Here is a 25,480-nt window from a genome sequence, read left to right on the forward strand (position 1 = left end):
CCATCCGTATTCACTGTACATACTCACCTTCTAAACTGCCTCTCAGTGCTGTTCCTATCTGCTTCAAGCATCCGAGGGATATGCTTGTGCATATTATTATCACCACCCTTGTGATGCTGTGGTCAAGATCAAAGCTAGCAAGGCTAGATAAAGGAACTGCAGTTCTGTTATGAATTTATAAACTTGAGTGTGACAAGTAGTTTCTACTAAATTTGATTTATGTGTAAGTTGGTCCAGTGGAGCTTGTGGTTAATTTCTCTTTTAAGAAATCACTATACATTATTGCATATCATGGTTTAAAAATGCTATCAAGTACCTTTTCAGAATGGTAATACATTTATGAATGGTAAGATTGTGATGGTGTAATTGAGGTTGAACTGAAATAATAATATGGTTCAAGAGGGAAATTTGGGGAAGAATATTCAAAAAGAGAAATCTCTGTGCCGCTGAGCAGCGATGGTTTTAATATTCAACAAGTTAAATATAGGCTTCTCCAACTGAACTTGGCATGCCTCTAAAATGCCAACAAGGTCTTTGTTCTCAGTCTTTTCTCTTATGGCTAATTGGCCATTTGTTCATTCTGACCTTGGAGAACATTTGTGGAAAAGCAATAGAAAAAAGTACTTTTCAATATGCCTCTAGAAAGTTTTTCATAATAGCTATTAAAGAAATCAAAGTTATTTTATTAATTCTTGATTTCATACACCCAGCCAGACGGACAGCAAAATTCAGAGATGGCCCTCAGCAAGCTGGAGGAGAAAGCAAAGCTTATTCTTTGTAGCACCACACTCCCCATTATTGCTCTCTCTGTCCTGGAGTGTACTTCATGCAGTGGTCTGGTTGGCTGCCTCTTCACCCCTTTCAAAAATTTCCAGCCCTGTACCTCATCCCAGCCAGGATCAGCTCTAATATGCCCCTCGGATTACGCCTGTTAGTAGCTCTCTTTCCACAAGATTTAGAATCTAACTAATTATTGAATTGAATTGATGCACTTTTGTATAGGATTGAGTATAACAAAATGAAATACAATCATAACACCCCAGACTGGAAGGGATGATAAAAGTCATCCAGACAAGACTCCATTTGGTACTCAAACCTTTTGGCATAGGCTAGATTCTCCCATGAGCGGGGATTTCTTCCTGAGACTGGAATATGGATGATGCATGTGATAGACAATCTCAGGGAGCAGCTGTAGGATTAGAGATGGAGGAGGGAAAGAAGTGAATACCAGTTATGTTAGTGGTCAGTCCAGCTGGCCACCTCTGAGAAATGTGGCCCAGAGTGAATCTCACTAAGGGGTGAGGGGATTTAGCCTCTAATTGCCATTCATCATTGGATGGGGGTGCTTGTACAGGCACTAACGCCCTGTCCCTTCCAGACTTCTTTGCTGGCATCCTGGACGTTTGCTGTGGATTACCATTGCCACGTGAGTGCTGAGCGTACATGGACGGGACAGTGGCACTGTCTGCTACAGCCCTGTTATAAAAGCATCTCATCCATATTTCACCCAGGTCATGGAGTTCCAGTGATGAGAAACTCAGCACCTCTTAAAAAACAATTCTTACTTACTAAAAGTTCTTTTACTTACCCAATGATTCTAGTTATTTAACTCTTAGGGCCCAAAAGAACATGGTTTCTTCCTCAGTCGCTCATGTTTCACAGATCCTCTTCTTGATCCCACCTTCAGACTCAAGTCTTCACTCTCAATCTAACACACCTGGTTCTTCTACCTGTTCCTCATAGGAGGGCTCCTTCAGTCTTGCCACATCTTCTCCTTTGTGGAATTCCTTCATTTGTAATGTGTTTTGAAAGAGGACCCTGGATTATTGTGGGGCAGCTTAGTAAAGTGGTTAAGAAGGTGGGCTCTGAAGTCAGACTGACTAGGCTCACACCCTGGTCTTACATCACCTTAGGCACCTTACTTGGCCCTGTGCCTCCGTTTCTCATCCCCAAAATGGTTATCCTACTGCCCATACCATAGGGTTGGTGTCATAGGCCAGTGTCTGTGACATACTAAGTGAATAGATATTTATTATTGTTGTTGTTAATAGTAGCCATACGTTGCTCAGTTTGTCTGGGTGACACAGTATTCCACCTCTAGTTTGATGGGATAGATAGAAGCATCTCGAGTGACTGGATAGGGAAAGGTAAAAGGGTGACAGCCAGTTGACCATGGGGAAGAGCTGGTTACCCAGACTTTGAACTGCTGCAGCCGTGAGGTATGGTCCTAACCTGTCGGGAGGGATAACAGTTTCCCTCAGGGAAAGTAAATATCCTGCTTCCTGTCTTCCTGGTAGGAGATCCTTCTCCCATAGGGGCTAGGAGCAGTTGGGCCTGGAGATTTCTGAGCTGAACTGGCAGGAGCTGCCTCTGGCCATGTGGATGCAGAGCTAAAACAAACCACAACACCAACCTCTGCTTTTTGCTGGTTATGGTGCTGATATGGACAGCAGTGCAGAGAGGCTGGCATTTGGAGGATGAGCAAGTAAATCCCAAGGTATGTCTGGGTTCTGCTTCCACGAGCCATAAGCAGCCTAAGAAAATCAGATCAAACCTTGAGACCCTGAGCCATAGTGGGGTCTAAATGTGTATGTGGGCTAAATGTGTCCCAGTAAAACATTGTTCTCACCGGGGCCTGAGTAACAAGGGCAGTGGTGGGGGCAGAAAGTACGGATGAGGAGCCAACAAACCTTGGGGGTCTGTTCTGGAGAATGTGGAAGGCAGAGCAGGGAGAATGGCTCAGAGAGAGTTGAGTTAAAAATATAAGAGATAGAGTAATCTTTAGCACAGAGATGGCTGGGGCTCATGCAGTCTATTGACCACGAAGTTGATGCTCCCTCATTCTGTAGTCCTAGTTAGGGTAGGCCTGTGCAATTCCAAATACAGTGAGCAACAGCATGCTTTTCTTCCTGCATCTCAATCCTTATCCCTGACCTCTGCCCAGTCTCTATTGTGATCTCCCAGAGGAGGGCTTGCAAATTTCTGAGCTGGAATTGACATTAGAACTTAAAACCAACAATGTGACAGAAGTCACATTTCCATTCTCTCTAGAGGTGGAGCTGAGGGGTAAAGATAAAACCCACAGCAGCAGCTGAAGGCCTGTGTTGGGGAGAAGGGGTCGGGTAAGTTTGTGTCATCAGGCCAGCATTGGTGGCGAGAATGTAATTCCCATAAACACTGACATTTATAAACCCTGCCACATCAGAGACTCAACTGAGTCCTAAATATAACCCCTAACATCAAGAAGGAAATATTGATTGAAATGAAGAGTAGCATGAATTCTCAGCATTTACCTTGATGCATACTTTAGAGCTTTGAATTCCTTCACAAAGCCTGGAGCACTCAGCTAAGGCCTCCAGGAATCCACACTGTGATCTCCCTTTGCCTGGCTAATTCCTTCCATTTTCTTCAAGGGTTTCATTTCAAGGGTTAATAGCCACAGGCAGGAGGATCTGAGATGCTGTAGGGGGCTTGTCCCAGGGTACTCACATGGGTACCACGGCTGAGACTGCAAGACGCCTTCCGCCCAGCTCCCAGTGACTGGGGTGGGGTCTCTGTAGCTTCCAAGGTTCTCCATGTCAGTACCACAGAAACCCATTATTTGCAGAGGCTGTGCCATTTGCTTACAGAACAGGACCAGGTTTCAGGTTAGAGACACAAGGTGGGTCCCCAGCCAAAGACTTATAATCTGTCCCATGGTAACCCCAGTCTCTGTAAGGCTAATTGATGTGTAGGGTTTCCTGGATTTGGGGGTCAATCGGGGATTTGCATAGAGATGACAGTGGGGATGCTGATCCCAGTGGAGCCTCATCTGACAGTTGAGAGGAGGAAAGATCTCTCCCACAGCCAGAGAAAGAGAGGGCCATTGTCAACCATACCATCCAAGATGGACAGAGAGGGAGAGTTCAAACTAGAAGAGAAATCTCCAGCTCACTCACTGGACAGTGACATTTGTTTTGGATTTGTCCCACTGACTTGTGGGACCCTTGTGATTGAAGTTAAACAGCACCAATTCTCAAAGTCCAAAAGAAATGGCAAAGTCGGTATCTAATCCTGCATCAAATATTTTCCCTAGAACACCTCCTTTTCCTGGCATCTCTCCTTGACTGTTTCCTGTAGCAGGAGGCTCATACCCTCTTGGGACAGCCCCCACTGGGGAAGCTGTACTTATTAGAAAATGCTGCCTGTGCTGAACTGAAATCAAGCACTTCTAGAGCCTGCTTTTCTCCCTAGAATGATGCGATGTTTGTTTCGGCACAGGGTTTTAACCTAAGAACCTCTGTGCTTGAGACTTTGAATAGGGCAGGAAGGAAGAGATATATCCTCCGCCTTGTTTGATTCTCTGATTTAATCCGTAAAATTGCCCCTAGTGCACAATTCATTTGGGTTTCTGGTTCAATGGCAACGGATTTCCCAGATGAGGAATGGGCTCTAAACACTTGGCTTTTCTCTCATCAGGGATCTGTTTTCCATGAGTTTCCCTAAATCTCATGTGTTTTCTGCATTTAGTAGCCATCTGTTTGCAAGCAGTGGGTACAGGAAATACTGCGTTATATGACTTGGAGCTGGGGCTATTTTTGGAGGAGGTCCTGGTGATTGAACCAGGACCTCGTGCATGCTAAGCATGCTTTCTACCACATGAGCTATTTCCTCCCCCCTACTTTGTTCTCTTAAACTGCCCATCCCAGCTCTCACGGAGGGAAACATCACATTGCAAGGCATTGCTTTCAGAGAGGAGTCGCATCTCTTTCCACAGCTCCATTTCTGAAAGTCCTGGGGAAAGACCTTGATTTTTGTGGCTTGAGTTATGTGTCCACCCCCAAACCAATTGTCTGTAGCCACAGACTGTGATTTTTGGTCCTGCCTAGTGTCTCCTAATTGTAGTTGAGGAGGAACAGCTCTCCAGAAAAGTGGAGGCATTCCACTCTGGACATACCAAATAATTCCTGTCTACTGCAAGCCCCCTAGGGTGTAATTGTTGGGAGACGTGTGCTTCAACATCTGCCTCTTAAAACTCCTTCCATTTCTGGATCCCCACCTGTCTACAAAAATGTCCCCAAAATCCGTGGCTATCCTAACAGTTTATAATTATTGTAAGAGGGGATACAAGTCCCTTCTCACATACCAATCATTCCTTAAGCCCCAAAATAATATGCTTACTAGAACTAAGATCAGTAAATCAGAAAAGCAGCTTAGATTGACAAGGTAAAGTCCACAAATGAGTTTATAATTTTCCTTCAGGCTTATTTTATCTGGTACTTAATAAGCTAGGTAATTCTTCAGCACACATGAATATACTGGGCCCTGGGCTAGGCACTATGCGAAAAAGGAGAATAAAGCAGATCTTATATCTTGTATTTTGAGTGGAGAAGACAGGCTAGTAAAGCATTGATAATAATAGAGCACTGTAAGTGCTGTGAGGCTTCAGAGGGCTAGAAGTGTTACCTGGCTCCTGAACATACAGGAGTGGGGAGAGGGTTTACTAGACATGGGTGTACTGAGGGATTAGGGTATGAGAGTTGATAATATGGGAGGAGACATAAAAGCTATGAAAACAGGCACAAGAACAGAAATAAAATACTACAGCTGAGGCCATGTGGTGCTGGAGTAAAGAGTTCAAGGCATCTCAGAAATGATGACTATGGCCCTCTGCATGTGGCTTTTGCCAGGACTGGATTAAGAATCAGGGTACTGAGATGTTGAGTGTAGATCTCTCACCAGAAACCATGGTCCCTTCACCTTCCTGGGCCTGTTTATCTACCTAGAAATGAGTGAGTTAGACTGCATAATATCTGAGGTATTTTTGAGATTCTTTGATTTTTGACTGTAGTCATAATGATGACCTTGTGTTCAAGGTTAAACTATGCTCAGCTTACTCTGTGTAAGAGAGAAATGTACAGTTTGTACATTGATTGCTCATTTGTTAACCTACCACTGTGGAATACAACAGCATAATTTCATAAATTCAACAAATATTTGTTAAGTTCTGGATACTGCGTAGCCATGGGTTGGGTCAGACAGATGAGCAGGCAATTATAAACAAACCAGGGTAGTGCTTTAGAGGAGGGAGAATAGAAACACTATTAGGTAAGTCGAGAATGTGACCCATGCAGCCAGGGTAGATGGGGAGCATCAAGGAAGACTTTCCAGGGAAAAACAGCATCCTGAGACCTGAAAGATAAACTGAGTTTACCAAGGCAAATATAGGAAGTGGGGATAGAAGAGTGTTATAGGTCAAAGAAGCAGCAAGTTTAAGGGAGAAGCGAGAGGGTGTAACCCTGGGTGGTGAGGAGAATTGGAAGATTTTACAACTCCTGTTGGTTTCCTCTTCCCACCTGACTGCTTCCCTTGAACTCTCATCACTGTCCATTCGCTCTCACCTGTATCTCACCTGTGTACTACAATTGTCTCACCAGGTTTCTTCCATCTCTTCTCATCATGCTTCCCATACATCCTCCACAGTACAGCCAGACTCACTTTTTTTCAATTCATCATCATGTCTTCTCCATTCTTAACACTGTAATGGTTTTATATATATATATATATATATGTTTAATTGAAGTATAAAGTGTTAATTTCTGGCATACAGCATAATATCCCAGTCACTCATATATAAACATATATTCATTTTCATATTCTTTGTCATTAAAGCTTATTACAAGATATTGAATATAGTTCCCTGTGCTATACAGAAGAAATTTGTTTTTTAATCTATTTTCATATATAGTGGTTAGCATTTGCAAGTCTCTAATGGTATCCTATTGACCTTAGGATAAACATAAAGCTCTTAGCATGGCCTCTTAGTTCCTGCCTAAACTGGCTCCTGACTACTTCCTTAGCATTGCATTAAATGAGTTCATCTTGATGAGGTCCCTGCAGCCCCACTGACCTTCTGCAGTGTTCTTCTGGGGGTTTCTTGCATGTATTCCCCAAGGAGATGTCTATTGAGAGTAAAGGACTATTTCAGATGTGGAAAGAGCATTGGCACCAAACCCTTTATGACTGGGTCACGTTGGCAAGCTCTTCCTCTTTCTGAGTCTTGGGCTCTCCATCTGGTCGATGAATATGTTGGACAAGATCATCTTTTTGATTCCTTTTATGTACTTACATTTTGGAGTTTCTAAAACATTTGTTCTGTCTTGTTCATAGACCCCTGATGATAATGCTATTCTCTCTTAGATAAAATTTTAATTTCCAAGGTCTAGTTCAAATTTTACCGCCTTTAACACTTTAATCATTAAGAATGTATTTGTGCCCATTTTAGGCCAAAGGCCAGTGGTTGGGGATAGGAAACATAAGGCAATTACCTAAGTCAGATTCCTGCCTTCAAGGGTGCCCCCACTTCCCAGTGACCAGTGCTTTATTCATGTTGACTGCCTGGGTCTGACACTCTTCATACATCCTTCCTGTGCCACATTTATTTGTGCTTAATCACATATCCTCTTGGTTTCACAACCATTTGATAAGGGTTATAATTCGTCCTAGAAACTATAGTATCATCAAAGACTTTTGCCTTAATCTTTTAAATTATTTTCCACCAGAGCTTGCCACTTGCAGAATAGGAGTGAAACGGATGCCGGACATTGAGTTGCACGATCAGAACCATCTGACACTCTGATTTGCCTATTTGATGGCGGAGTCCCTGAATGCTGGGGGTCCTGATAAAACAAAACACCAATTTTATTTCTAATGGGTCTGCATTTGTTTTTGGGTTTTTTTTTTTTTGTTTTTTTGAAACTTCCTCTTTGTTCTGGGGAAAGCCACATTTGGGTTGTTCCCAGTGTGAACAGGGGCTCCTCAAGGGCCAGTGCCAGCTGGCCATCTCAGACAAGCAGCTTGCCTTTCCTGACTAAACAGTCTTGCCTTAGTTCCAGCTTAATAACTGGTGGCCAACTCCATCAGGGCTCTTACTTCCCAGGACTCGGAAGACGTCTCACCTATACCCAGGTTACCCTACTTAATCCTTCCCAGGCTGTCAGAAAACTAAAAGAGTGAGAGTTCTAGTGAGTTACTGCTTTGAAAGCCACACCACTTCTCTTTCCAATCTTCTAGGAGCATCAACCACTTGGGATTCTTTTATCTATTGCTTTTGACTTTATTTGGATTAGAAGTAGAATGAAGACAACAAACGGTGTGGAGAAAGCACTGTTCCTGCCTGAGGGCATTCCTGAGCTGCATTCCTTTCCACAGGGGAGGGAGGAGAATCAACAACAGATTTGGGAGTTCTGGTACTGATTTATGTTCTGGCAGATAAGACATGCTTTGTAAGATTCAGTTGACGCAGATCTGCTGTGGTGAGTGAGATAACCTCACTCTCTGATTTAAATGCAACTTGACACTGTACAGCCAGGGGTACCATCACAGTATCCACCAAAAGTTGCAAAACACTAAGGTACACATGTGTAGGTGGAAAAAGCCCACAGAGGATGGACTTGCTGGGTACTGACCATAAATACAGCTGGTGTGGAGTCCTTGCTGAGATTCCATAATAAACTTGTCACTGATCCCCCTAGGATTGAGAAAACAGTTCCAACATGCGCTTGGCAGAGGAAACACATCTATTACCCTTTATGGGATGTGTGATACCTAGTTTATAACAACTTTGCAAAGAAACATGTCTTAAGTCCAAATAATTCATCTCATTGTACAACAAAATGGTTTCATGTGTCTCATCATTCAAAGACTATTGAATCTGCTGAAATGAGACTGGTACATATATCTACTGGAGAAAAATTTCTTTACCAAACAAAACTTCTGTCTGTTCTCTTATTTGTCTCTCATTCCTATACACGCATATTGTTCAAAAGTTTCTTAAAGGCAAAAAACCTGCAAAATATTCAAATCAGTTCTAACTTTGTCTTTGTTAATATGTATGACATCCTGGTTAGGATATGAATTTCAAGTCATTTTTCACCCAAATGTTCAAATAATTAATATCCCTAGTATGATGGGATGCTAAATATTCATGGTCAGCAAGTTTTGCAGGGCTGATTTTGTCAATGGTACCTAGCTCTCTCCATGGACAGGTTTTCACTTTACTATATTTTGATTTCTGTAGCTGGTAAATGAAGGAAAGATTTGGAAACACAGTCAGCTCCCAAGCTCCCATTTCTGCAAGTTTGGCTCATCCAAGGTCTATGGTAAATGGTGCTTCCTATTTCATTTATAGGAAATAAATAAGAAACCCAGGTTGCTTTATTACGTTCATCTTGATGTTTCTGACCATATCACTTTCTGTGCCTTGTTAGAGGAAAGAGTGGACATAGCTAGTGTGACCTCCACTCATCCTAGCCAGTACTTACGAACTCAGCAAACTCAGAAATAAATTTTAAATGTACACTTCCTAAAAAATGGTTCCCCTTTTAATTTCCTACCTGTCTAGGTTTACACAAACAATGAGAAAAAAGTAAATGAACAAATGGGATATAAATCCCATTATAATCTCATTTATTCTATTTTCTTTAATCAAGGAGAAGTTATGCTCTCCATTAATAGTTATAATAATTAATATTAAGTTTTTTATCATGCATACTGGATGCGGCAGAGTAGAAAATTAATAAATATTTCTAACTTTATTTTAAACAATTTAAGAACTTTAGAAAACTTTATCTCTGAGCTATTTCTTCCATACTTTTACTGTTTTCCAGTGTTTTAGTTCTACCTAGCTTTTTAACTGTCCCCCCACTAAATTATTTATTATTACAAAATATGCCTATGTATACCTATGTGTATATATATATATATATATATATACACACATACACATTATATATTTGGTATGTATGCAGTAGTAGATCATATAGATATGTGTCTATATATGCTCTTTATTGCTTTTATGATTGTTTTGTTTTATTTTCAGTGTTTGGCAGTTTTACTATAATGTGTCTAGACAGACACATATACACACACACACAGATTTGTTCACACACTTGTTGAATCATCACTTACACTTGTCTCTTGCACTGAACTCTTCCCTTTCAGGTTTTATTTCCTACTATTTGAAGGATATATTTTAATAGTTCATGCATTGGATGCTTGTGCATAAGTAAAAACTCTGCAGTTTTTGTTATCCGAAAAAATCTTTATTTTTTGTCCTTACACATGAATGAAACTTTACCTGGGTATGGAATTCAAAGTTAATAATGATTTTTCCTCAGTAGTTTGAAGATATTTTACCACTATATTTTGGCCCTGATGTTTGCTCTTGGGAAATCTCATTGGTGTCTTTGGGTAATTTTCTTAGCTTGGGTTCCCTGAAAGCAGAATCTGAGACAAGTAATGTATGCAGACAATTTATTTGGGACATAATCCCAGGAAGCAGAAGTGAAGACTGGATAAAGTGAGACAGAGAGGAGAAAAATCCAATATAAAAGTGTGTTATTAAATTTAACCCAGTGAACAATGGGTTCTCAGTTTCTCTGGGACCTCTTAAAATCATATAGAATGCCTCTTAGAATTGTTCATCCATAGAATGCAGGGGATAAGCATTTATTCAATTGCTTCCATCCTCCATTGGTCAACGGCTGCACCTGGGAGTATTAACTCCTCTGCACGTCATATGTGCTGGGAACAAGAGAGCTACTGTTCCTGTCTGCAGCATCAGACAGGAGCAACAAGGCAGAAAGGATAGATGCAGGATGTGAATGTGAGGCAAGATGCTGTTGATGCCAGATATGTTCAAGCCAACACAGAACTGATTCCACAACTGGACTCACGAGGCATGACTGAGAGAAAGTGTAGCAGAAGAGCAAGTACATCTGACACAGTAACCTGTTTTTTCTCTCTGTTGCTTTTCAACAGTTTCTCTTTATTTTCAATGTTTGGCCGTTCCACTAGCATGTGTCTACATGCAGATTTAAAAATTTATTCTGCTTGGGACTTGTTATACATTTTCATTTTGGATATTCATGTCTTTTTTAAATATAAAAAACTTTCCAGACTTCATTACTTGACCATATTGGAACTCCTGTTGGATGTGGGTTGAAATTTCTCATCATACTCCTTATGCTTTTCTTAATTCCTCTTTCATAACTTTGTGTTATATTCTATATACCTAGCTCTGAATTATAGTTCAATAATTCTCACTTCTGCTGTATCTTGTCTTCTATTTAACTTAACCATTTAAATATTTATTGAACTGGCTATATTTAATTTCTAGAAATTCTATTAATTTTTTTTTTCCAAATAGACTCCCCTCCCACCATGGGGCTATATTCTTTCTTACTTCCTCCTTCTTTAAAAAAAATCCCATAATTTAAAATATTCTTTTATAATATTTCAAATGTTTTACTTGTATCAAGCTTATGGGATAGTAATTCTCCTATTTGATGTGTCTGCATAATCGATTATTCCTTCATGAGTTTTATAGTATACTTTGAATTATGAGCTAATTTTCAGTGTTCTCTCTCACTGGAGTTCCATGTACCCTGGATTGAGGAGATATCTCTACAGAACACCATTTTTCTCTTCCATTTGGGGGCTTTGGACATTTCATAGCTCTGGAACCAGTTTTTATGAAAATTTATCGGCTTGGGGTTCCAGCATGATGCTAGTAGTATTTGCTCAAAACTCTATACCTGCATGTGGCATAAAGTTTAATTTTGATTTTTGTGCTTATTTCCTACTCAGAGTTCAGAACAGAGGACAAGCTTCCATGCCTCTTCCAAGGTAAGCTGGCAGGGTTTTTTATGCCTTTTTTCACAGTATGGTTGCCATCAAGAGCTGCAGTGTTTGGCAGGGATCTTGGCCCCACATCTATCACGCAGAGGCACCAGCCCATGCCTTTTGCCCTTGAGTGGGCACTCAAGCCTCATCTCTAAACCTCTAGAACCTGTATCTACACCCCATGCTCATAACCTCAGTTCTCAGATCAATTCTCTTCATCATTTCTCACAACATGGAATTTTCCTTTTTTTCTGTTGAAATTGGTTAGGTATTTAAGTACCATTTTTGGTTGTTAAGTTTTATCCAGAATTTTATGCATTTACTGCTGAAGAATGGAAAAGGGTGGCCTGTGTTTGCTCATTCAGCCATGTTACTAGAAATAATTTCCCACATCTCTTTTTGTGGTTACTTGGAAAGTTCCGGGAAAAAGTGGGATGGACTTTGTTGTTTGTTCTCTGCTAATCCCCCAATTCATTCTCTACCCTTCTCTGCCATTCTTTGTAGCAGATATTTTCGGTGTCTCATCCATATTCCCATATATCTTTGCATTTGCCATTTCCATGTATACTGGCCTGACAATAGCCAGCACCTATGATTTTGTCTGGAGAGATTTATTGGACTGTGAGAACCCACTTGGCCTGTGCATACAGCAGGCCAGAAAAGTCAAGGAACTGATGCTTCCTGGGACTAATCCTCAGTTAATGACTGATGGAACTTGATGACTAAATGTTTCCTCCACCATCAGGACAGTGGTTTACACTGTCTTCCAGAGTTGCTCTGGAAATCCAGTTTGCCCACAGTTTTGATTTGCTTGATAATATACCCTTTATTGGCTTCCTTTCCTTCATTGTCTCTCTTCTCTATTCCCCTTCTTTTGTAATCTTCTCTCACATAAACTATTTGTACTCAGATCTTTGTCTCAATGTCTGATGCTGGGGTCGTGGTGGGGGGCACCTAAAAATGCACATGCGCTATCTAGCTGTCTTGTCCTCCTTCTTCCACGTGAATTCAGGCAATTGAGGAACTGGCAGGAAAACTAAAGGACTGTAGGAGAGAGGTATTTAAATATGTCTTCCCTGCATTGGCACTGTGATTTCTGGAAGAATGTAATGGCTCCATTATTCACCAGATGGGAGTAACATTGTTTTCTCTACCTCTCCTTTGAGCCTGTGAGTCACCACTGCTAGTCTCACAGTACCTCAATATGCCTTGTTTGTCTCTCTGTCACTTATAAATTTATTGCCTTAATCCCTGCAAACAGTTCTCTCTTGCCAGCTGCTTCTATGTAAATCTTTGCTAACAGAGGGCATTAGAAGGATACTTCATGGCTATAACAGTAGGAAAGGGCTTCCCTTCTTTGTTCCTGTGTGCATGCCCTTCAAAGATGTCTGAATCTCAGGCTTGGGAAGCAGTTTGGGCTGCTATAAAAAAGTACCATAGACTGATGGCTTAAACAACAGAAATTTATTTTCTCACAATTCTGGAGCCTGGGAAATCCAAGATCAAGGTACCAGCAGAGTTGGTGTCTGGTGAGGCATCTCTCCTTGAGTTGTAGACAGCTGCCTTCTTGCTGTGTCCTCACATGGGCTTTCTTCAGTGCAAATGCAGAGAGAGAGAGAGAGAGAGAGTGCTCTTTCTGGTGTCTCTTCTTATATGGACACTCCTCACTCTATTGGATCAGGACCCTATCCTTTTGACTTTATTTAACCTTAATTACCTCCATAAAAACCCTGTCTTCAAATATATTAACATTGGGTGTTGGAGCTTCAGCATATGAATTTTGGGACACACAATTCAGTCCACATCAGAGGTCCTCTTTTGATTTCTGTCTTGCTCACTATCTCTCACTAAAGAGGTGGCAGCTGCTTTCTGCATTTTCTACTACTAGACCTCTTGATTCCTGTTTTAACGCCTTTAAGTAGGTAATCAGTTTTACTACTTAACAATTCTTCATATCAACTTTCTTTGCTTAAATCACTGATGTTTCTTTTTCTTTACTGTACCTTATTCAGAACAGTTCCCTTAACTCTACCCTTATCTCTAAAGTAGTCTTTTTATTAAATTATCTTTCATTCCAACTGAGTGGACCCTTTAAAATGGATAAGGTGACCAAGTCTGGCTGATCGCCTGTGAACTCTGATAGTATGGTCACTCTTTGTTCAACATCTAATACCTCATTCCCTACAATGATTGGTTTCAAATCCTCAGTACCACTCTGCTTTGGTCCAGCATCCTCCATATGTCCCATCTTCTTTCCTAAAGTGAAAGGAGCCCTGTGTTTTCAAACCTAGCCACTCAGCTCTATCCTTTTTCACTTTGAATTTTTTTCCTCACCTTGCCCTACTGGACTGCATCAGGGCTCATGTCCAAGAAAACTCATGACCCATCACAACGCCTTTATGAATGTGTATTTTACGAGAGGACAAATCATCAACTCAGATATAAGTCTCTATCTTAATTTCATTAATTCTAGGGGGATTTATGATGGAATGATGAGAGACATATCTTGGGGAGGGGGAGGGTCTTTTCCCTCTAGAGCTGCTTAGATTTGGCTTTTTCCTTCGTGTGCTTAAGTGAAAGAAAGCAGAGGTACAGGTCTACGAGTGCAGAGAATAAATGTTCCCCACCTGCTATTTTACCGATAGGTGATTCTTTGGCTAGATCACTTGGAAAATTCTAATCGGTTATATTTATATTTGTTGTGTTACTGCCTAAGGCCACAGAGTGAGTTAGTGAGTGGCTCCATGAGTAGTGGTTGTCCAGGACTTCCATTTCTTCCCAGTCCCATGTTTCATGCTGTTGGAACTATTTAGTCAGAGGAGAGAGGAGAGAGCTCAGGTGTGGATTTTTTCTTTAGTGCAGTTGTTCATTCTAATTAGAAATCTGTTTCCCTGACAATTTCCTCTGAATACTTAAATTCAACTTTAAAATGGATTTCTTTCTTTATATCCAAAGTCCTAGAGATTTTAAATTATATTTTTAATGAGAAAATTTGTATTCACTTGGGAAGAATATGGAAATTATATAGAGTAGGACAGAGAACAAGATCTGGTTAGTTCTTATCCTTCAGAAAAAATATTTTAAACTGTTGAGTTAATATTTTGTGTAATATTTTATATTCTTTTCCCAATTATTATGTTTGACAAATATTTTCCATGTTAATATAAGCTTGATTTTCAATGACTGCATAAATTTTTTAAGTTTTTGCTTTTTATCGAAGTGTAGTTGATTTACAATGTTAGTTTCAGGTGTACAGCAAAGCGATTCAGTTATACACATACATTTTTTTTCAGATTCTTTTCTATTATATGTTATTGAATATAGTTTCCAGTTCTACACAGTAGGTCCTTGTTGTTTATCTATTTTATATATAGTAATGTTTATCTGTTAATCCCAAACTCTTGGTTTATCCCTTTCCTGCCCTTTCCGCTTTGGTAAACATAGTTTGTTTTCTATGAATGACTGCATAATTATAATCTAAAATGTTATAGAATAATTACCCCCATATAAGCTTGTCTGTAGGGGTGACTGAGAAAAGGTTTGGGTAGGGAAAGCAGACAAACTACTTTCAGGATTTTTTGGTAAAATAATTTGGAATTATTGTGATTTAGCCTCCTTAGCCACTGTTTGGGAAAGAAGTGAAGTCAAGGTCCTCTCATGGGATTGAAAGATGCAGGGATTTTCCTGGCCAATATGTATGAGACAAATCTGACTCCCAAACCAATAAATCCAAAAAGATCAGGAAGAAAAGATTGCATAAGTATTGAAAGGCGTAAGATAATAAAAGCTACGGAAACTCATATTTGATTCTGATGGACCATACTCCCCTCACATCCAGGGCCAAATGCAGATGAGCATTTCCTAAAGCTGCCCTGCAGAGTGATAGAAAAGCTGAGAGCAGAAGAAGGTCTCCCACTGGTAAGGCTTGGATTTCTGAGTTTTATTTTCAGGTATTTTTTTATTCTGTAAGCATTGATTCAATTTAACATTTCACATACCTTAAGGATGCAAACAGAAGGAAATCAATGTGAAAATGCTATTAGTCTTATCCGCAGAAACATATCCTTTTCTTGCCATCTGAGCAGTTATATTGCCACTGCTTTTTCAGAGACTATAATTTCTGTTGATACCTGTCTATACTTGACATTTTTGTCTTATTAACTGATTTATTTCTCTTGTTCAGTTTCCCTTGGCATGAAAGTTGATAGACAGATGCATACATTTCACATGAAGTCTTCGGGTTCTTTTTAAATCCCCTTTGCTCTAAGCAGTAGTCCACATATAAGAACTGTCACCAAAATAATATGGTCCTGCTTTTGGTGTGTGAGGTGCCTAAGGCCCTCTTCTGCTCAGTCCTATGCACTGCCAACATGACTGGAATTTTAAGCAGAGCATAAATTACTGTCTTAAGTTATATTTTATAGTGGAGAGAATGACCAAAGAAAAAGAACTCCTGTTTCTCAGGGATATAGCCTGACCCAAAGCTTATGAATTCATGTGATAATTTCTGAAATGCAATAACCCCTGATTCTTGCCTTTTAAGAGGTGAAATTCATATTCTCTTTTCCCTGCACATTCAGAAAATATATGTATGTTGGTTTTGCTGTAAAGTTACAAGTGAAAGGGCAGCTGAAGCTGAAGAATGACAGATTAGCTCTTGGGAGAATTTTTTTAAAAAAGAACTCTTAAAATAGTCTTACTGGAGAAAGGGTTCAAGACGGCAGCATAAGAAAACCCTGAACTCACCTCCTCCCATGGACAACAAATTTACAGCTACATATGGAATAATTTTCTTCTGAAAAGGACCAGAGTACTAGATGAACAGGGCCTCCACAGAAGACGAAAGAGATGCAACAAGAAGGGTGTGAGAGGTAAAGACACAGCCCTTCCTAGGACTACACTCCAGATGCTGTGACTCCTCAATCAGAAGGAATCCTTGAAATATGAGACTCTTCCTAGAAGAATGAAAAAATTGTGCCCCACAATAGGTACCCCAACCCTGGGAGCCAGTACCAGAAAGAAGAGTTCCCAAAATAAATGATTGTGAAAATAAAAAGGGATTAAGGCCAGAGAGTCATTGAGCTGTAGGGAACAGAGATCCTGTTCTTAAAGGACTTGTGCACGAATCCGCTCGCCCTGAGATCCAGTGCAAAAGCAACAGACTGAAAATTACCTAGACCATAAGTGAGAGGGACCCACTTACTAATTTTTAAATGGGTGCCAGAGAGGCAGGAACCAACAGGGACTTCTTCTGGGCATGGAAGCACTGGTGAACACTGTTTTTTCAATCTCGTCCTAATTTGCTGGTGATGAAGCTGAGGGGCACTCTTTTTTGGTGCCTGTCTTCTATCCCGCTAGCACCCAAGGGTGTGCTCTGTCCACCCACAACATAATTGGGATGGGATGCTCTGCACTCCACCCCAACCTGCACAGCATCCAAGCCACATTAGGACCAGGTGAGTTCCCAAAGTCCCGCTTACTCCATTCAGAGACTGAGCTGCAACTGGGAGAGGTGAGCGTCCCAAGACCTATCCGCTTCGCACAGAGGTCAAGTTGTGACTGGGCTGGGCAAATGCCCCAAACTCCACCCTTTCCACCTAGTGACCAAGCCACAGACAGACTGACCAAGTGCCCTGAGCCCTACCATCCCCAGGCAGTAGCTGGGCCTCAACTGGGCCAGGCTGGTGCCCTAAGCCCTGTCCTCCCTGTGAAGCAGCTGAGCTACATCTGAGTTGGGTAAGCACCCTGAACCCCTAAAACCCACCAGAGTAGAATGGAGGAGTACCCTCAGCCCTGCCATCCACACACAGCAGCTAAGCACAAGCTAAAACCTAGCTACCTTGTGCAGTGATCATGGCCCTATCACAGCCAGTGTGCACATACAGTCCACACAAAGGATGCCCATAGGGTGCCAGGCTTTGGTGGCCAGGAGAGTTTGCTCTTCTGAGCCACATGGAACATCTCATATATAAGACCACTCCTGAAAGAGTAAAGGAGGTAGCTGTATTTCCTAATACATATAGACAAATACAATGAGATGGGTAACATGAGGAGACAGAGGAACATGTTCCAAACCAGGGAATAAGGCAAATCCCCAGAAAAAGACCTTTATTAAATGGAGATTAATAGTCTACTTGGTAAAGAGTTCAAGGTAATGGTCATAAAGATGCTTACTGATCTCAGAAGAATGGATGAACATAGCAAGAACTTAAACAAAGAAATAGTAAATATAAGCAAAAACCAAGAAGAAGTTATAATTGAGCTGAAAAATACTCTAGAGGGGTTCAAAGCAGTATAGATAAAATAGAAGTTCAAATCAGTGAGCTAGAAGAACAGTGCAAATCCATGGAAAACACCCAGACAGAGTAGCAAAATGAAAAATGAAATAAGGAAATGAGGATATCTTAAAGAGCCTCTAGGATGACATCAAATGGAGTACCATGTGCATGATAGGGATCCCAGAAGGAGAAGAGAGAAAGAAAGGATCAAAAAATTATTTGAAGAAATAATGGCTGAAGATTTCCAAAATCTGGAGAAGGAAACAGACATCCAGGTCCAGGAAGCCCAAGTAATTCTAAATGAGATGACTCCAAAGAGAAACAAGCTGAGACACATTATAATTAAAATGGTAACTCACAGAGAAAAAAATGTGACAATGAATATATGTATGTTCATGTATAACTGAAAAATTGTGCTCTACACTGGAATTTGACACATTGTAAAATTATTATAAATCAATAAAAAATGTTTAAAAAGATGGTAAAAGTGAAGGATAAAGAGGGACTCTTTAAAGCAGAAATTAAAAAGCAACTTATTACATACAAAGGAAACACCATAAGGCTATCAGCAGATTTTTCAGCAGAAACTTTCAGTCTGGAAGGGAGTGACATGACAGTCAAAGTGCTGAAATGAAAAACTGCCAATACAAATTCTCTACTCAGTAAATTTACTGTTCAGAATTTAAGGAGAGATTAAGAGTTTTCTAAATAAGCAGATGCTAAAGGAGTTAATCACCACTAAGCCAGCCTTACAAAAAATGTTTAAAGGAATTCTCTAAGCTAAAAAGATAAGGCACAAATTAATACAAGAAGACATATAAAAACTAAAAAACTCACCAGAAAGGTAAATAAATAATAAAGGTAGTGGATCAATCCCCTATAAAGCAAGTATAAAGATTAAAAGACAAAAACAGTAAAATTAATTAAGAATATAATAATGAGTTAGGGGCTCTATAAAATAGAAAAATATAAAATATATCATTAAAAATATAAAACATGAGGGGGATGAAAGTATAAAGCTTTGGAATGTGTTCAAAATTAAGCTACTATTAACTTAAGAGAGACTTATATGCATACAATGTTGTAAGTGAGCCTCATGGAAATCACAAAGAAAAAAAAACTAATAAATACAAAAAAGAAAATGAGACAGAGGTCTAAACATAATGCTAAATAAAACAATCAAACCACAAGGGAAGAGATAAAAAAAGAACAAGAAAGGAGCAGAGATGAACAACCTGCAAAAACTGCCAGGAAACAGCTAATAAAGTGGAAATAAGTACATACACTTGAATAATTACTTGAAATGTAAATGGACTAAATCCCCCAATACAAAGAAATAAGATGGCTGAATGGATAAAAAAGAAGACCCTTCTATATGCTGCCTACAAGAGACCCACTTCAAACCTAAAGAACTTTACAGACTAAAAGTTAATGGATGAAAAAAGATTTGCTATGCAAGTGAAAATAAAAAGAAGGTTGTTGTGTCAATTCCCAGTGTAGAGCACAATATTTCAGTTATACATGAACATACATATATTCATTGTCAAATTTTTTTTTGCTGTGAGCTACTGCAAGATCTTGTATATATTTCCCTGTGCTTATACAGTATAATTTTGTTTATCTATTCTACATATGCCTGTGTATCTACAAATTTCTAACCCCCAGTCTGTCCCTTCCCACCCTTCATGTATTTCTATACACTAGTAATGAACCACCAGAAAGAGAAAAGAAGAAAACAATCCCATTTACAATTTGCATCAAAAAGAATAAAAAACCTAGAAATAAATTTTAACAAGTAGGTAACAGACCTATACTCTGAAAACTATAAGACACTGATAAAAAAAAAAATTGAAGAATTCACAAATAAATGGAAAATCATCTTCTGTTCATGGATTGGAATAATTAATATGGTTAAAATGTCCACACGACCCAAAGCAACCTACAGATTCAGTGAAATTCTTATCAAAGTACTAATGGCATTTTTCACAGAACTAGAGCAAATATTTCTAAAATTTGTATGGAACCACAAAAGACCTCAAATAGCCAAAGCAATCTTGAGGTAGAAGAACAAAGTTTGGAGATGTCATGCACCCTGATTTCAACTATAGTAATCAAAACAGTATGGTACTGGCACTAAAACAGACACATAGATCAATGGAACAGAGTAGAGAATCAGAAACAAACCCACACTTACATGCTCAGTTAATCTACAACAAAAGAGGCAAGAATATATAATGGGGCAAAGCAGTCTCTTCAATAAATGGTGTTAGGAAAACTGTACAACTATATACAACAGAATAAATCTGCACCCCTTTATTACACCATATTAAAAAATTAAATGGATTGAAGACTCAAATGTAAAACTTGAAACCATAAAACTCCTAGGAGAAAGCATAAGCATTACAATTCTTGACATCAATCTTAGCAGTATTTTTTTGGATGTCTCCTCAGACAAGGGAAACAAAAGCAAAAATGAATAAATGGGACTACATTAACTGACACCTTTTTCACAAGGAAGGAAATCATTGACAAAATGAAAAGGCAACCTACTGATGGGAAAAGTGATATATCTGATAAGGAATTGAGATCCAAAATATATAAAGAACTCAATTCAATATTTTAAAAAATTAAAAATGGGTAGAGGACCTAAACAGACATTTTTCCAAAGAAGATGTACAGATGGCCAACAGGCACATGAAAGGTGCTGAACATCATTTAATCATCAGGGAAATTCAAATCCAAACCACAGTGAGATATCACCTCACATCTGTCAGAATGACTTATCAAAAGAAACAAGAAATAAAAAGTGTTGGTGACATTGTGGAGAAAAAGGAACCCTTGTGCACCATTGGTGGGAATGTAAATTGGTACTACAAAAGCCAAGAAAAGAGTGGAAGCCAAAAGTAGGAATAGAGTACAAAATCAACAAATAGAAAACAGTGGCAAATATGGTAGATATTCATCCAAATATATCAATAAACAATATGAATGTCAGTGGTGTAAATGCAGCAATTAAAAAACAGAGATTGTCAGAATGCACCAAAAAATCCTATTCAGCTGTATGTTGTCTAGAAAACTTATTTTAAATATAAAGATTAAAGCTTATATAAATTAAAAGTAAATGGATTGAGAAAGATATACTATGATGACACTAATCAAAAGAAAGCAGGAATAACTATATTAAATTCAAACAGAACAGGTTTAACAAATTTTTAAAAATAGCAATTATACAATGTCTGCTTTCAGACTACAATGGAATTAAACTAGAATTCAGTAACAGAAAGTGGAAAATCCCCCAGATTCATGGAGATTTAAGAACACAATTCTAAACAACACATGAACCCAAGAAAAAAATGGAAGAGAAATTTAAAATATTCTGAACCACGTGAAAAGGAAACACATCTCTTCAAAATGTGGGATGCAGCAAACACAGTGCTTCAAGGGATATTTATAACATTGAAACATAGAAAATTTATAGCATAGAAAAGAAAGATCCGAAATCAATAAATTAAAATTCCATCTTAGAAAATTAGAAAAAGAGAGTAAATTAAACTTAGAATAAGCAGAAGAAAAGAAATACTAAGAGTAGAAATTGATGAAATTGAAAACAGAAAATCGATAGAGAAAATCAACAAAAATAAAAATTGATTCTTTAATAGAAAGATATCCCGTGATCTTGGATTGGAAGAATTAACATTGTTAAAATGGCCATACTACTTAAAGCAATCTACAGATTTATGTAATCCCTATCAAATTACCCAGGACACTTTTCATAAAACTAGAACAAATAACTCTAAAATTTATAGGGAATCTCAAAAGATCCAGAATTGACAAAGCAATACTGAAGAAAGAGAACAAAGCTGGAGGAATAACCCTCTGAGACTTCAGACAATACTACAGAGCTACAGTAATTAAAACAGCATGGTACTGGCACAAAAACAGGCATATGGCTTGATGAAACAGAATAGAGAGCCCAGAAATAAACCTACACACCTATGATCAATTAGTCTTCAACAGAAGAATTGTATAGCTCAAGAGGTAGAGTGCATACTTAGCATCTATGAGGTCCTGTGTTCAATTCCCAGTACTTCCTATAAAAATATAGAAATAAACCTATTTACCTTCCCCCTAAAAACAAAAACAAACAAACAAACAAAACTAAGTAAATAAATCAATCACTTTTCAAAAAATATTTTTAAAAATTAGTCTTTAACAAAGGAGGCAAGAACATATAATAGAGAAAAGACTTTTCAGCAAATGGTATTGGGAAAGCTGGAAGTTAAAACACTCCTTCATACCACACATAGAAATAAATTCAAAATGGCTTAAAGATTTAAACATAAGACAAGATACCACAAATCTCCTAGAAGAGAACATAGGTAAAACATTCTCTGACATAAATCTCAGCAATATTTTCCTTGGGCAGTCTACCAAGGCAATAGAAATAAAAGCGAAAATTTAAAAATGGGACCTAATTAAATTTACAAGCTTTTGCACAGCAAAGGAAACTGTAAACAAAAAGAAAAGACAGCCTATGGACTGGGAGAAAATATTTTCAAATGAGACTGACAAGTGCTTAATTTCCACAATATACAAACAGCTCATACAACTCAATAAGAATAAAATGAACATCTCAATCAAAAAATAGGCAGAAGACCTAAACAGATCTCCATTGAAGACATCCAGATGGTCAATAGGCACATGAAAAGATCCTCAGTATCACTGATTATCAGAGAAATGCAAATCAAAAATACAGAGAGGTTTAACCTCACACCAGTCAGATTGGCCATCAGTAAAAAGCCCACAAATGATAAATGCTAGAGAGGGTGTGGAGAAAATGGAACCTTCCTACACTGTTGCTGAGAAATGTAATTTGGTGCAACCACTGTGGAAAACACTATGGAGATTCCTTAAAAATCTAGAAGTAGACTTACACTATGATCCAGCAATTCTACTTCTGGGCATATATTCAGAGGAAACTCTAATTTGGAAGGATATATGCACCCCAATATTCATAGCAGCACTATTTGCAATAGCCAAGACATGGAAGCAATCTAAATCTCCATCAATAAATGATTGGATAAAGAAGTTGATCACATATGTATGCACACACAATGAAATGCTACTCAGCCATAAAAAATAATGAAATAATGTCATCTGCAGCAACGTGGCTAGACCTAGAGGTTATCATTCTAAGTCAGACAGAGAAAGACAAGTATCATAGGATATCACTTATATGTGGAATCTAAAAAGTTAGCACAAACGAACTTACTTACAAAACAGATTCATAGACATAGAAAACAAACTTACGGTTCCCAAAGGGGAAACCGGAGAAGGAGGGATAAATTGGGAGTTTAGGATTAGCAGATACAAGCTGCCATATAGAAAATAGATAAATACCCGTGTCCTACTGTATAGCTCAAGGAACTATATTCAATAGCTTGTATTAACCTATAATGAAAAAGAATCTGAAAAATTATGTATACATATATGTATAACTGAATCACTATGTTGTACACCATAAACTAACACATTATAAATCAACTATACTTCAATTAAAAAATAGATAACAAACTGATATGCTTCATAAATGAACAAAGAATAGGGTGGGGAAGTGTCAAAAAAGGAGGAGAAAAGGGAAAGAAAGTGGAAGGATGGCTGAGTAGCATCATAGAAGGCTCAAGGTCAAGAATGATTATGAGTTTTAAAGTTCATTTTGTCTTACAGTGAAACTCATTTGTCCTCTCAAAAATTCAGTCATAATGATGATGATCATAAAGTGCCAATATTATGCAAAATAACTTTACATATATTATCTCATCCAGTTCTTTCAGCAACCATGAGTTTGGTAGCACTGTTATCCCCATTTTAAGTATGAAGAGATGGAAACTTGGAGAGAGAATATAATCTGACCAAGAGCACCAAGCTACAAATGGTAGAATTAATCTTCAAGCCCAGCATGTCTGATTCCAGAATATGCTCTTTTAACCACTTCTCCTGCTAATATGCTACCCACCCAAAGGCCATCTGTTCGTGTGTGTGTGTTTGTGTTTGTGGTGCCAGAGGAACAAGACAAAGGCCAGAGGAAGCTGAAAGTCAGAGATTTAGATGACTACAAGTTGAGTGCTCCCTACCCATTTGTAGAAATGCGAGGCTGGGGTTGGCTTTTTGCCAGGAATAGTACAAAGACTATGTTCACTGTATTTTATAGGTCAGGGAGACCTTCGATGATAACTGGTTTGCATTTCTAGTCTTCTCAATTTTCCGTCTTGATAAGGAAGTGCTATTGTCAACAGCTGTGAGGATTTGTTGCAAAGAAATTTCTTAATAACGAGGTACCAGTGTGTGTAAATAATTTATTTCTTGTGTAAATGAAAGCAGATTTGAGTTGTTCCCTATAGCAACACTATTTCTATCTATATGTGTTCTGATTCACTTCCAGAAGTGAGAGAGAAGGGATACAGATAGCATTATGTATTGTACACAACTCCCAGTCTGTCTTTCCTATGCTGCTTCCTATGGCCCAAATTGCATATGTGAACATTATCCATCAGAAGTATCTTGGCACAAAAGCCATTTGGGAATAACTTGATTAGACAGCTGTTTTGTGACTAAAGGAATTCCCTCTCAGAGGTGGAGGAGTGGGGGGTGAACTCCCTCCCTTTCCTGGATTCTTGCAATGACTTTAGCTCCTGGGAGAAACATTAGGGATTTGCCCTGGGTTCCCCCACATTACAATTCTGCAGTGCTAGTCATTTTGGCTTCCAGATGACATTTAATTGCTGCCACATACATGAGTACAAACTGTGAAATTGCCCTGATTCTGGAAAAGATGAATGGTGGTAGAGTAAAGGTGATTCTGACTTTCATTGGTTAAGAAGTTGGAACTTGTTGCACACACAGACACACAAATGTGTTTATTCTTCTGACCTTTTTTGCAGCTATTCACAAGTAAGCTCACAGCCAGAGAGGAAGCAGCCCGTTCCCCTAAACCATCACTGCTTCCTTATCCAGACTAAGGCTTGATGGGAGGGGGTTGACTGGCGGCCCCCTGTAGTGAGCTGCCAAGTTCCCCCCAGTTCTGCCAAGCACATCCCCACCTGGGGCTCATTTGTGTTTCAGAGGCAAGAGAGGATTAAAGCAGCCAGTGCTTATCCAGTTCCAAACTGCTCTAACTGCTCAGCAGCCAGCCTTTCCAATGGTGAATCTCTCTTTGCCCTGCCAGCCCTGAACCCAGGAGGAGTCAAGTTGGGCTGTGGGCTGGAACAATCAGTGATCAGTTAGGTCTGTTTTCTCGTGGGTGTATTAAGGAGTTATAATACTCACTCAGTTGATGAAAAGGGATTTTTGGAGGATGCCTCTAAGCCAGTGTTGTCCAAACGTGTTCAGTCTGGGACACCTGAAACAGTCCAGCTGACAAAGGCAGCATTATTGGTGGAAACAATTTCTTCCTTCTTTTCTCCCTCACTCTTCTTCCTTCCCTCCCTCCCTCCCTTTCCTCCCTCCCTCCTTCTCTCCTTGTCTCCCTCCCTCCCTCC

The sequence above is a fragment of the Camelus dromedarius genome, chromosome 9 (assembly GCF_036321535.1).
Source record: "Camelus dromedarius isolate mCamDro1 chromosome 9, mCamDro1.pat, whole genome shotgun sequence".
NCBI lineage: Eukaryota > Metazoa > Chordata > Mammalia > Artiodactyla > Camelidae > Camelus > Camelus dromedarius.